We start from the raw sequence: 11,786 nt of genomic DNA on the forward strand, positions 1-11,786 counted from the left end.
AATACTTCTTTTTTAGGGTCGCTCTCCCATACGGAAACGACCCCCTAGAGCTAAGATTTTCCCTGAAAATCAACAAATCTTGAAGAAAGGGGAAACTGCTTTGCCCAGCTCCACACACACACACACACACACACACACACACACGCACACACACACACACACACACGCACTGTGCACCTTCCAGGGCTCTTCCATTTTTACTCATCTCAACAATGTAGGGTTAAGTTTTTCACATTGTAAAATTACTCGCTTTTGAGAGTACCTCTGTTTAGGAAAAAAATGTTCAAGTTTATTCAGATTTTCTTAACTTCTTTCCTTTCTAGATGAATTTCAGTATACATTGAAAATCATGCTTTATTCTCTATGTATAAAAGTTTCAAAATGATATTAGTACTAATGATAATATACTGAGTGGACTGTTTTCTTAAAAACACTTCAGGGTTGAAAATAAAAGAGCCCCCTCTAGATTCTGGCTTTACTAACCAAAGCTTTATTTTTTAAAAAGAACCCCACCCCCACCCCCAGCTCCATCATATTTATTAACAGCAAACCTAATAGGCCTGTTTGCAGCCAGGAGCAGACACACTTTGACCTCTCCCTGCAGTACATGAATTTTTCCAACCAGAGGTGAGGCGTCCCTGTTGTTTTCCTCTGTCTCCTCCCACCCTGTCTTCTCGTCTACATTTCCACCACCAGCTTTGCAGTTTTAAGTAAGACAAAGTTTGGGCTCAGGTCCTCAGCCTTCTTCCCGGCAAACCACAGGACTGGGCTTCTGTTGGGACCCGTGAAAGGCAGACGGGAGCTGCACTGCCAGATGGAAGCAGAGCCTTTAACCAAGAGCTCCAAGTGCCACTACTTCAAAAAGATCTGACCCGGCGCATCTGTAAGCAGGGGCAGCTGCTTTGATAGAAGTCCGGAACAGACCGACATTGTCAAAACCTTAACTGCTCTTGGATTTTACACCCTTGCTTGTAAAAACAGTAGGAAACATCATAGGGCTACTCCCCAAACGCTGGTCTGCCGCTCCTTCAGAAAGCATAAATCTCAGTATCTGTTTTGAACAGTTGATCTTCTATTTCCTTAGCTCTTGGAAGGCAGAAGTGGCTTCTGGAAGTTTGTGTGTGGAATGTGCTTTAAAAGATAAAAATGAAGAAGGAGAGTCTGTTCGTCTGCTCCAATGCCAAAGGTTCCGGGAGCCAATCTGTGCAGAAGCGTCACTGCGTTTCAATCTCTGTCGCAAGCCCAAGCTGCAGGTACCCCGCCTCTCTGCTTCCCACGTGCACACCTGCAGGCCCTGGAGGACTCAGGTGCCCAGCGTCCTCCAGAATGGAGGTTGCCTACAAAGCTTCAAGAGGATAAAAAGCGTTGCCGTGGCTTGTATCTTGGTCTTCAACTCCTTTTCTGCCTCCTGGGGAGTTCAGTAGTTCTGCAAATATTCCACACGATGGATGGGTTTTGAACCCAGGCTTAGAAACCAAAGAGCCTCCTGACTTGTGGTTTTTGTTGGCAACTGACCTCACCTGGCAAGACCTGAGAGTCTTGGCTTCTGAAGGAATCTTGTCCTTTCCTCTGAAGAAACAACAGAAGTGGATGGATTGAGAAGTAGCGCCTCAGTACAGCTTCAGCTCTGCAGCGGTCACAGAACGAATCTGTCAGCTACGCCGTGTCAGCCTGGGAAGAGATGAAACCGAGCAAGCCCTGGAAAGGAGAGGGTGGGATTTGTGTCCTGAGAGGAAAAGGGAAACTAAACGAACATGAATATCATCGCTACCCGGACCGCCTTCCGTGAGCTGGCAGCATTAAGAACTTCAAGTCTTGCTTAACTCGTACCCCCATCCTTGTGTCCCATCTTTTTATCTCTAGGTTCTGTACAAAGCACCAGAAGAGGTGAGGAAACCTATCCAAGGTCACGGAGGTGGTAGAGCTGATGCTCAAATCGAAGCAGATTACGCCGTAAGGTCCAGAGGGGAACTGGAGATTCATTTCCCCGTCAACGTGAATGTCTGCGAACTGGTCAGACCAATGAAAGCACTTTCTCCACTCACCATCTTGAAGCAACAAGAAGTCCGCTTTTGAGAAGTTGGAAGCAGGTCGCAGATGGCCGAATTTGAGGCCATCAGAACGTGACTGCACTTTCAAGGAAGTTGGGGGTGGGGGCAGTGAATAGGATGGACACACACATATATGTGTTGCCTGTTTCAGACTTCGTTTAAATGGTACGTTTCCTCTTGTGGCACAGTATACTAATCTAGTAAAATGAGATGAAGTTATTTCTGGGCAGGCTCTTTGCTCTGGAGTCCTGATGCACATGAGACTGTCAGATCTCAGGTATCTAGTAAAAGACGAAATCCGCTCATTAACCACAGGCTTTGGCTAATTTTGAAATGACTGCTTCGCTGCTACTCAGGCAGCTGTGAGCAGAGGCAATAGGAAACCCACAGAAACCTCAAGAGCTTGGCTGGTGGCGAGAGCTCCCGCGTGTCTGCAGAGGACGCAGCCTTACGTGCAGCTGGTCGCACACACGGCAGAAACATTTGTCTGATACACACCGCAGAACAACAGCTCAATCTCAGAGGGACTGAAAGGCAGTCACAGAGAAAGTGCGGGTCAGTCAGTCCCCTGAGGGAGCCCGTGGTTTCAATGTGATGGCTCTTCCCCCCAAGTCTTTGGGTCTCACTGTGTTGCCTTTAGTTGGACATCTAGAGTAAACCGTGTGCAATAACCCCAGTCTCTCAAACTCATGGCAGCTCTTTAGTCTATCACAGGGGTCAGAAAACGTATTCTTCAGAGGCCAAATGGTAAGTATTTTAGCCTTTGCAAGCCGCATGCTCTCTGTGGCAGTTACCCAACCCTGCCGTGGGACCCCCCAGACTAGTCATCGGCAGAAGGTAGATGGATGCGTGTGGCACTGTACCAAGAAAGCTTTATTTACAAAAGCAGACAGCCGGCCCTCGGGCTATAATTTGTCCACCGCTGGTCTTTTCTGTCAAACTAAGCAAACCAAAATAATAGTAAACTAAGAAGTATGTATGGGCTTTTTTTTTTTTTTTTTTTTGGCCACATGATGCGGCGCGTGGGATCTTAGTTCCCTGACCAGGGATCGAACCCAGGCCCTCGGCAGTGACAGCCCAGAGCACCAACCACTGGACCACCAGGGAATTCCCTGTATGGGCTTTTGTAAGGTGTGGTTACTAGATTTTTAAAGAGTATTTGATTCTGCTTTAGAAAATAAGAAAAACTCTGCAAAGAAACAAGTAGCTCATGAAACACGTGAGACCAGAAGCCTCCGAACATTAGTGAGCTTTTCAATTGGCCATCACTGGTGACACCTATCCTGGCTACCCTTTCTCTCAGGGCTTTAAATTGTCTTAAGGTTGTGATTGGAGCATCTTAATCTGGTCTCAGGGATAGCCTAGCCAGTTATGAACTTGGTGGCTACCATTGAATCAACGTGATTTCCCACAGAACACTTTTGAATCATAAAGATGTTAAAACAGTCAGGAAAAGGAAAAATTTCCCTGTAACTTTGTAGTGAGAAACCTGGCAGTCACTACCTTACCCTAGAGGTCAAGGTGAGTGTCACCAGTGACAAGCAAGTGGATGTCAAGTACCCCCTGATGGGATGCGCTGAGGGTGCTGCCATCACTTCTGCAAGTTCCTCCCGAAATCCATAACCCAGTCTGGTCGTGAGAAAAATGTCAGACAAGGCCACATTGGGGGACATTCTATGAAATACGTGACCAGTCCTGCTTAAAATTGTCCATGCCATGGAAAACAGGGAGAGGTGGAGAAACAGGCCAGAGGAGGCTAAGGAGATGCGACAACTAAGTGCAGCAAGGGATCCTGGGACATCAGTGCACAAACTGGAAATCCAAATGAAGTCGCAAGTTTAGTTACTAGTAAGGTAATGATGTTAATTTCTTAGTCTAGACAAAAGAACCATAGTTACGAATGCTGTATTCAGGGAAATCAGGTAAAGTGTGTACAAGCTTTTTGTGTATTATCTTCGCAACTTTTCTGTAAACCTAAAATTATTATTATTATTGCTATTATTTTCTGGCCGTGCCGCGCAGCATGTGGGATCTTAGTTCCCGGACCAGGGATTGAACCCTCTCCCCTTGTGGTGGAAGCGCAGAGTCTTAACCACTGGACCGCCAGGGAAGTCCCAACCTAAAATTATTCTAAAATTTTAAAAATTTTATTGTTTTAAAAGCCAATCACAGGGCTTCCCTGGTGGCGCAGTGGTTGAGAGTCCTCCTGCCGATGCAGGGGACATGGGTTCGTGCCCCGGTCCGGGAAGATCCCACATGCTGCGGAGCGGCTGGGCCTGTGAGCCATGGCCGGAGCCTGTGCTCCACAACGGGAGAGGCCACAACAGTGAGAGGCCCGCGTACCGCAAAAAAAAAAAAAAAAAAAGCCAATCACAGCGTATCTCACCTTCTGAGATGCTCCACACTCTGTCTGTGGAGTGTGTTTCTCTCCAAATAAATCCAATTTTTACCTATCAAAAAAATAAATATAAATAAAATAAAAGCCAATCACACGATAGTGCCTGCAGGCCTTCTACAAGGTTAACTATGCAAAGGTAAAGAAGTATCATAAGTCAATTAAATTTTTAGAAACTTGCTCTGTGTGCCCGGAAGAAATCTCTACATTGCGGTTAAAATTCTACCACCTTTCAGAAAGCCTGTTTCTGATACTTCCTGTTATTTCTACTGCTAGTCAAGTACTTCTACATTCCTTGAAATTCAAATAGATTCAATTGAAACAAATATTTTGGCCAGCAGCCAGTGAAGGAATTTCCAGCAGCCGAATCAGTAGCCCTCCAACACCAAAGCAGTAGCGGCTTCCGGTTTCAGGGCCTCTCCTTCCCATGCAGCCCCCGAATTGTTTCAGCTCTGAGGATGCACAGATGGCCAGTCCCTTTCTCCTCGTGTGTGTGGTTGCAGTTGTGCTGGGAGTGAGAGGCGGAACGGGATGAACGTTACCGAGCTCCCACAGTGTCCGGACTCTCCTGGCTGTCGTTTTATTCCGTGCTTCTCACGGTGTGCTCTCACTAACGGGACACACCACCCTCGGAGTTTGTTAGAAATTCAAGTTCATCGTGCCTTCTCTGAGAACCTCTTATAAGTATCTCTATTGGTTTTTTCCCCCCCTCAAACTGTGGCATTTGAAGCTAGAAAGGCCTTCATTCCCTAAACACTCAAACGATATCGTCGTGAAGGAGCAGAAAGTTCATGCTGCCTTTGGGAAAATCAGTCCGTTCAAGGATCTCACGGAAATCTCACGCATGTAGAATCTTTTTCTTTTTCTCCTTTTTGGTTGCGCCGCACGGCATGTGGGATGTTAGCTCCCCGACCAGGGATTGAACCGGGGCCCCCAGCACTAGAAGCGCAGAGTCTCAATCGCTGGACCTCCAGGGAAGTCCCTAGAATCCTTTTTTTGCTGCTTGGAAATTGCTTGGGCTGGTTTTCACTAGAACCCACATGCCGCAATTTTATGCTACGATTTCGTTGGCACTGCTATCCCCAAGTTGCAAGCAGGTTGGGTCGCAGAAGGCATTCAAGATTTGAAAAAGATGTTCCCCAAATGTAATTCTCCAGATGGAGGTAAGGCTGCCAGGCTGGCCTCACAACTCCTGTTCTCTCAGGAGCCCGGAGCCCGGCCCCCGGGGCAGAGCTTTGATCTCTGGCCCCTGACCTCAGCTGAGGGTCACTCAGGGGTGGGTGGTGGACATGGCCCAGGCAGGGGGCCGCTTTTTATTCTGCCCTTCGTCCCCTCACCCCTCCCTGAAGTCTCCCTAACTTTGAATGTTGAAACAGAGGCTGAGCTCTTGGTTTCTCTGAAAGCCCTGGGCTTTTCTTTGTAAAGCAGAGGACCGCACCAGAGACCCTGGGGAGAGAGAACTAATACTAGACCCAGCATGCCTAGGGCAGCCACTGAGAACTTGGGTCCCCGATTAGAACTCAAGAAGGCAGTGACAGCAGATGACTCACACCCCCTCTATTCATTCCGCAGGGAAAAGTGTTCTGTCTGTGGCAAGAAGTCACCACCATTCAGAATCTCTCCTGGGATCACAGGGAATGAGACACCATTCACCTGAGTAGTAAACCTGGATTAGGCCTGAGTTTGTGGTTTTAAGCCCCTGAATTTCAGGATGGTTTGCTGTGAAGAGATGTCATTTTCATCTTCTTCTTCTTATTTTTTTAAATTAATTTTTATTGTAGTAAAATTGCTTTACAATGTTGTGTTAGTTTCTGCTGTACAGCAAAGTGAATCCGTTATACATATATATATATCCATTCTTTTTCAGGTTCCTTTCCCACATAGGTTATTAAAGAGTACTGAGTAGAGTTCCTTGTGCTATGCAGTAGGTCCTTATTAGTTATCTATTTTATATATAGTAGTGTGTATCTGTCCATCCCAATCTCCCAATTTATCCCTCACCCCCTTTTCTCCCCTGGTGACCATGTTTGTTTTCTACGTCAGTGACTCTACTTCTGTTTTGTAAATAAGTTCATTTGTGTCATATTTTAGATTCCACATATAAGTGACATCACATGGTATTTGTGTCTGACTAACTTCATTCAGTATGACAATCTCTAGGTCCACTGAAGTGACATTTTCAAGTGTACTTGGAGAGTCAACCCACTGCTCAGCCCCCTTGCTGTGATGCTGTCTCGGCCCTCTGCTCCCGTGGGCCCAGAGAGCCCAAAGCAATCAGTGCTATTCTGTGAAATACAACCTGAGAAAGAGATGCCAGTGTGTCTTTTGTAGGTATCCCAAATCTTTTTTTTTAAATTGCAATATAGTTGATTTACAATATTGTGGTAATTTCACGTGTACAGCCAAGTGATTCAGATATATATATATATATATATATATATTTCAGATTATTTTCCATTATAGGTTATTACAAGATATTGAATATAGTTTCCTGTGCTATACACTAGGTCCTTGTTGTTTATCTATTTTATGTATAGTTGTTTGTATCTGTTAATCCGAAACTCCTAATTTATCCCTCCTACCCTCCCTTTCCCCTCTGGTAACCATAAATTTGTTTTCTATGTCTGTGAGACTGTGTCTGTTTTGTATATAGATTCATTTGTATTATTTTTTAGATTCCACTTGTAAGTGATATCGTATGATATTTGTCTTTCTTTGTCTGACTTACTTCATTTAGTATGATAATCTCTAGGTCCATCCATGTTGCTGCAAACGGCATTACTTCATTCTTTTTTTAAATGAGCTTTTTTTTTTTTTTAAGGAATTTTGCCTTTTTTCTTTTTTTTTTTCAAATTTTATTTATTTGTTTATTTATGGCTGTGTTGGCTCCTCGTCTCTGTGCGAGGGCTTTCTCTAGTTGTGGCAAGCGGGGGCCACTCTTCATCGCAGTGCGCGGGCCTCTCACTATCGTGGCCTCTCTTGTTGCGGAGCGCACGCTCCAGACGCGCAGGCTCAGTAATTGTGGCTCACGGGGCTAGTTGCTCCGCGGCATGTGGGAACTTCCCAGACCAGGACTCGAACCCGTGTCCCCTGCATCGGCAGGCAGATTCTCAACCACTGCGCCACCAGGGAAGCCCACTTCATTCTTTTTTATGGCTGAGTAGTATTCCATTGTTTTATATATATATATATATATATATATATATATATATATATATATATATATATGCCACATCTTCTTTCTCCATTCTTCTGTTGATGGACACTTAGGTTGCTTTCATGTCTTGGCTATTGTAAATAGTGCTGCTATGAACAACGGGGCACATGTATCTTTTCAAATTAGTGTTTTTGGGTTTTTTGGATATATACCCAGGAGTAGGACTGCTGGATCATATGGTAACTCTATTTTTAGTTTTCTGAGCTGTTTTCCACAGTGACTGAACCAATTTACATTCCCACCAACAGTGTACAAGGGTTCCCTTTTCTCCACACCCTCTCCAGCGTTTATCGTTTGTAGACTTTTTGATGCTGGCCATTCTGACTGGTGTGAGGTGTTGCCTCATTGTGGTTTTGATTTGCGTTTCTCTAATAATCAGCGATGTTGAGCATCTTTTCATGTGCCTGTTGGCCATCTGTATGTCTTCTTTGAACAAATGTCTATTTAGGTCTTCTGCCCGTAGGTATCCCAAATCTTTTTTTTTTTTTTTTAATATTTATTTATTTGGCTGCCCCGGGTCTTAGTTGCAGCACATGGGATCTTTAGCTGTGGCATATAGGATCCAGCTTACTGACCAGGGATCAGACTCTGGCCCCCTGCATTGGGAGCGCAGAGTCTCAGCCACTGGACTACCAGGGAAGTCCCAGGTATCCCGAATCTTTATGAGGGCTTCCCTCGGAGCAGTCCTCACCTGGCTTGAGGGTGGGACCAGGCTTCCCTAGGTACCACCTGAAGTCAGCAAAGAGCTAGCCTGTTCTGCTGGCCCTCAAGAGAGCACTTAGGACCACCAGCAAGCTGCAGGCCTTTAGCCAGGCTTTTCCCACACTAACAGGAAGAGTCCCATTCATTGTCTAGAACACCTTAGAGTGGTTTCCATATCTGCAGTAAACCAACTAATGTTCCCCAAAGATGACAGGTCCTAATCTCTGGAACCTGCAAATGTTACCTTATTTGGAAAAAGGGTCTTTGCAGATGTGATTAATATAAGGATTTTGAGATGGAGAGATGATCCTTGATTCTCTAGGTGGGCCTTTAGGGCGATGACAAGGAACGCCCGCAGCCACCAGAAGCTAGAGGGGGCAAGGAACAGATTCTCCCCCAGAGCCTCCATACGGGGTATTGGCCCTCCTGACACCTTGATTCCAGACTTCAGGCCTCCCAAAGGGAAAACATTTCTCCTGTTTTAACTAGTTTATGATACTTTGTTACGACAGCCCTAGGAAACTAACACAACATCTGCTAAAGCGTCTCAGATTCAACCTGCCCAAATGAAAGCCATCAGTGCTCCCTTCACTTGTTCTTCTGCCCCAAATTCCATGTATCAGCTGCTCAACTCAAGTAACTTCAGCCAGAAACCCAGGAGTTGTTTTTGACAGCCCCCAACTCCCAGGATACACACCCGCCCTAGGAGTGGGGCCTGGGGGCTCAGACAGATTCAGAATGAACAGGATTGGGGAATTTCTGTGCTCGTTTACAATAGAGAACATTCCTCTGCTCCTGTGGTCCCCACCTGATGAAACGTCGCCCCTACTTCCTCTCAGCTGGCAAGATAGTAGCTCAGTCACTCCCTCCTGGATGTGCTTTGAAATACTTCACAGAAAAAAAAGTGGGTAGGGATGAAACAAAAGAGGTCTATTTTTGTGTCTGCTTGAAATTTCCACGATAAAAGATGAAATTTTTTTTTCAAAATTTCACCTATGGTTTTGTTCATCCTTTTTTTTTTCCTTCTCTTCTCTACTTGGATTTCTTTCCTGCTGAAACTTTTGCATCTAAAAGACGTTTTGCCTGTAATTGTGCTCTAATTGTTTCAGGGTGGTTCATGATTTTTTCCCTCACAGCCACAGTTAATGTTTCATATTTCCGGCATCCTTTACATTCCTTCGCAAGCCCTCCCTGCTGTTGGACAAGTAAAAAGGGCTCAAGAAATAGATGCTCATTGGCTACTTTATTTTTTTAATTTATTTTTGATTGGAGTAAAATTGCTTTACAATGTTGTGTTAGTTTCTGCTGTACCATGAAGTGAATCAGCTGTATGTATACCTATATCCTCTCTCTCTTGGACCTCTCTCCCCCCTCCCCGCCCCCCCATCTAGGTCATCACAGAGCACGGAGCTGAGCATTTATTGTTTGTAGATTTTTTGATGATGGCCATTCTGACCTGTGTGAGGTGATACCTCATTGTAGTTTTGATTTGCATTTCTCTAATAATTAGTGATGTTGAGCACCTTTTCATGTGCCTGTTGGCCAGCTGTATGTCTTCGCTGGTGAAATGTCTATTTAGGTCTTCCGCCCATTTTTTAATTGGGTTGTTTTTTGATATTGAGCTCCATGATCTGTCCGTATATCTTTGGTTACTTCATTTAAAAAAACAAAACAAAAACTGAAAAATAGGCAATGGCTTTCTAAAAATGTACTTTAAAATATAAAAACGTTTAGGATTTCCCTGGTGGTCCAGTGGTTAGTACTTGGAGCGTTCACAGCCAGGGCCTGGGTTCGATCCGTTGTTCGGGAACTAAGATCCCATAAGCCACGTGGCATAGCCAAAAAAAAAAAAAAACCTAATAAAAACTTTTACAATAGTAGCTTCAGCTAAGTACTCTCTTTTTAAGTACTCCTGATTTGCATAGTTAGGTATTGTTACATATATATGTGTGTGTGCATTTTTTTTTTTTAACTTTTTTTTTTTTTTTTTTTTGCGGTACGCGGGCCTCTCACTGTTGTGGCCTCTCCCGTTGTGGAGCACAGGCTCCGGACGCGCAGGCTCAGTGGCCATGGCTCACGGGCCCAGCCGCTCTGCGGCATGTGGGATCTTCCCGGACTGGGGCACGAACCCGTGTCCCCTGCATCGGCAGGCGGACTCTCAACCACTGCGCCACCAGGGAAGCCCTGTGTGCATTTTTTAAAGCACCATTTGTTTAGTCCCTTCTAGCTGCCAGCAGGAAACTTGGCCCTTCACATATATAACAGTTTAAAGAACATGTCCTAAAGGTAAAGGAATTGGGACTCACACAGACCTAAGCAAGAATCTAGTTTTATAGGCAAAGCTTCCCCATAGAAGGTTTCAGCCTGTTTGTGGTGATTGGCATTTGAAGGTCGAGGGAATCTCAAAAGGTGGTCAAATGCCTAAGTATCAATATCTTACAGAAGGAAGTCAGCTCAGTCGCTCAGTGAGAACTGCCCTCTGGTACTGGAGCTGGCGCTGGTTCCCGTGAGTGGTAGCGTGTGAGTCCTTCACGGGGACCTGGGCTCAGTGACCTCAGTCACGTTATTTAACCCTGATGAGTCTCAGTTTCTTCTTCTGTAAAATGGGCTGATGCATGCCCTGAGAAAATCTGCTGAGAGGACCCGAGTCCATGTGAATAACATGCTTGGCACCCAGCAGGCTCTCCGTGAATGACGGTCACTGTTTCTCAGCTGCTGTGGCTGCTTTGTTTGCAGTTATAATTGCTGGGCCCTAGGACGCAAACTCCAAAGATGGGGGCCACAAATACTATCACGGTGCCAGGCACATGGAGAGACCCAGCGGTCTGTCCTCCTGTCCCCTGCACAGAAAGACGAAGTCTCTCCCGCCTAGAGATCTGTAAATATTCCAAGTAATAACAAGATCCAGGGTAAAATCCTTGTGAGAGGGAGAAAGTGGTTGCTGGGCTGTACAGACTCAGCTTTATCTAAGATCTGCAGCTAAATTCCAGTGTTTGTAACAATACCTTGCAGGAATCAAGAATAAGATGACAAACACTGGTGACTAAGGGCAAAGTCATTGTGTCAAAGTTTTCCTCTAACTGCCACCATACCTGTGCTCCCTGATCTTGACTGACCCTCTACCAGTCTTAATCATAGGGTCCCCAACTCAGGTACACTGTGAGTCAGGTAGGAAACGGCTAAGCCTGCCTTTTAAAAAATATCCCACTGAAAGGTGTTTCGGAAAGCCTGATCTTACTAACTGAAGGGTACTTGGCCCTACAACGAGAAAGGTAAAAGCAAAATTCTGGAACTCCATCCTCCATTACATCTTATAATTATAAATCTCCTGTTAGGACAAAACACTAAAATAATTTGAGCTCTGTTTCATAGGGAGGACTAGTTATTTTTTTTTAAATAAATTTATTTATTTTTGGCTGCG

The sequence above is a fragment of the Grampus griseus genome (genome assembly GCF_964374135.1).
Source record: "Grampus griseus genome assembly, chromosome: X".
Taxonomy (NCBI): Eukaryota; Metazoa; Chordata; class Mammalia; order Artiodactyla; family Delphinidae; genus Grampus; species Grampus griseus.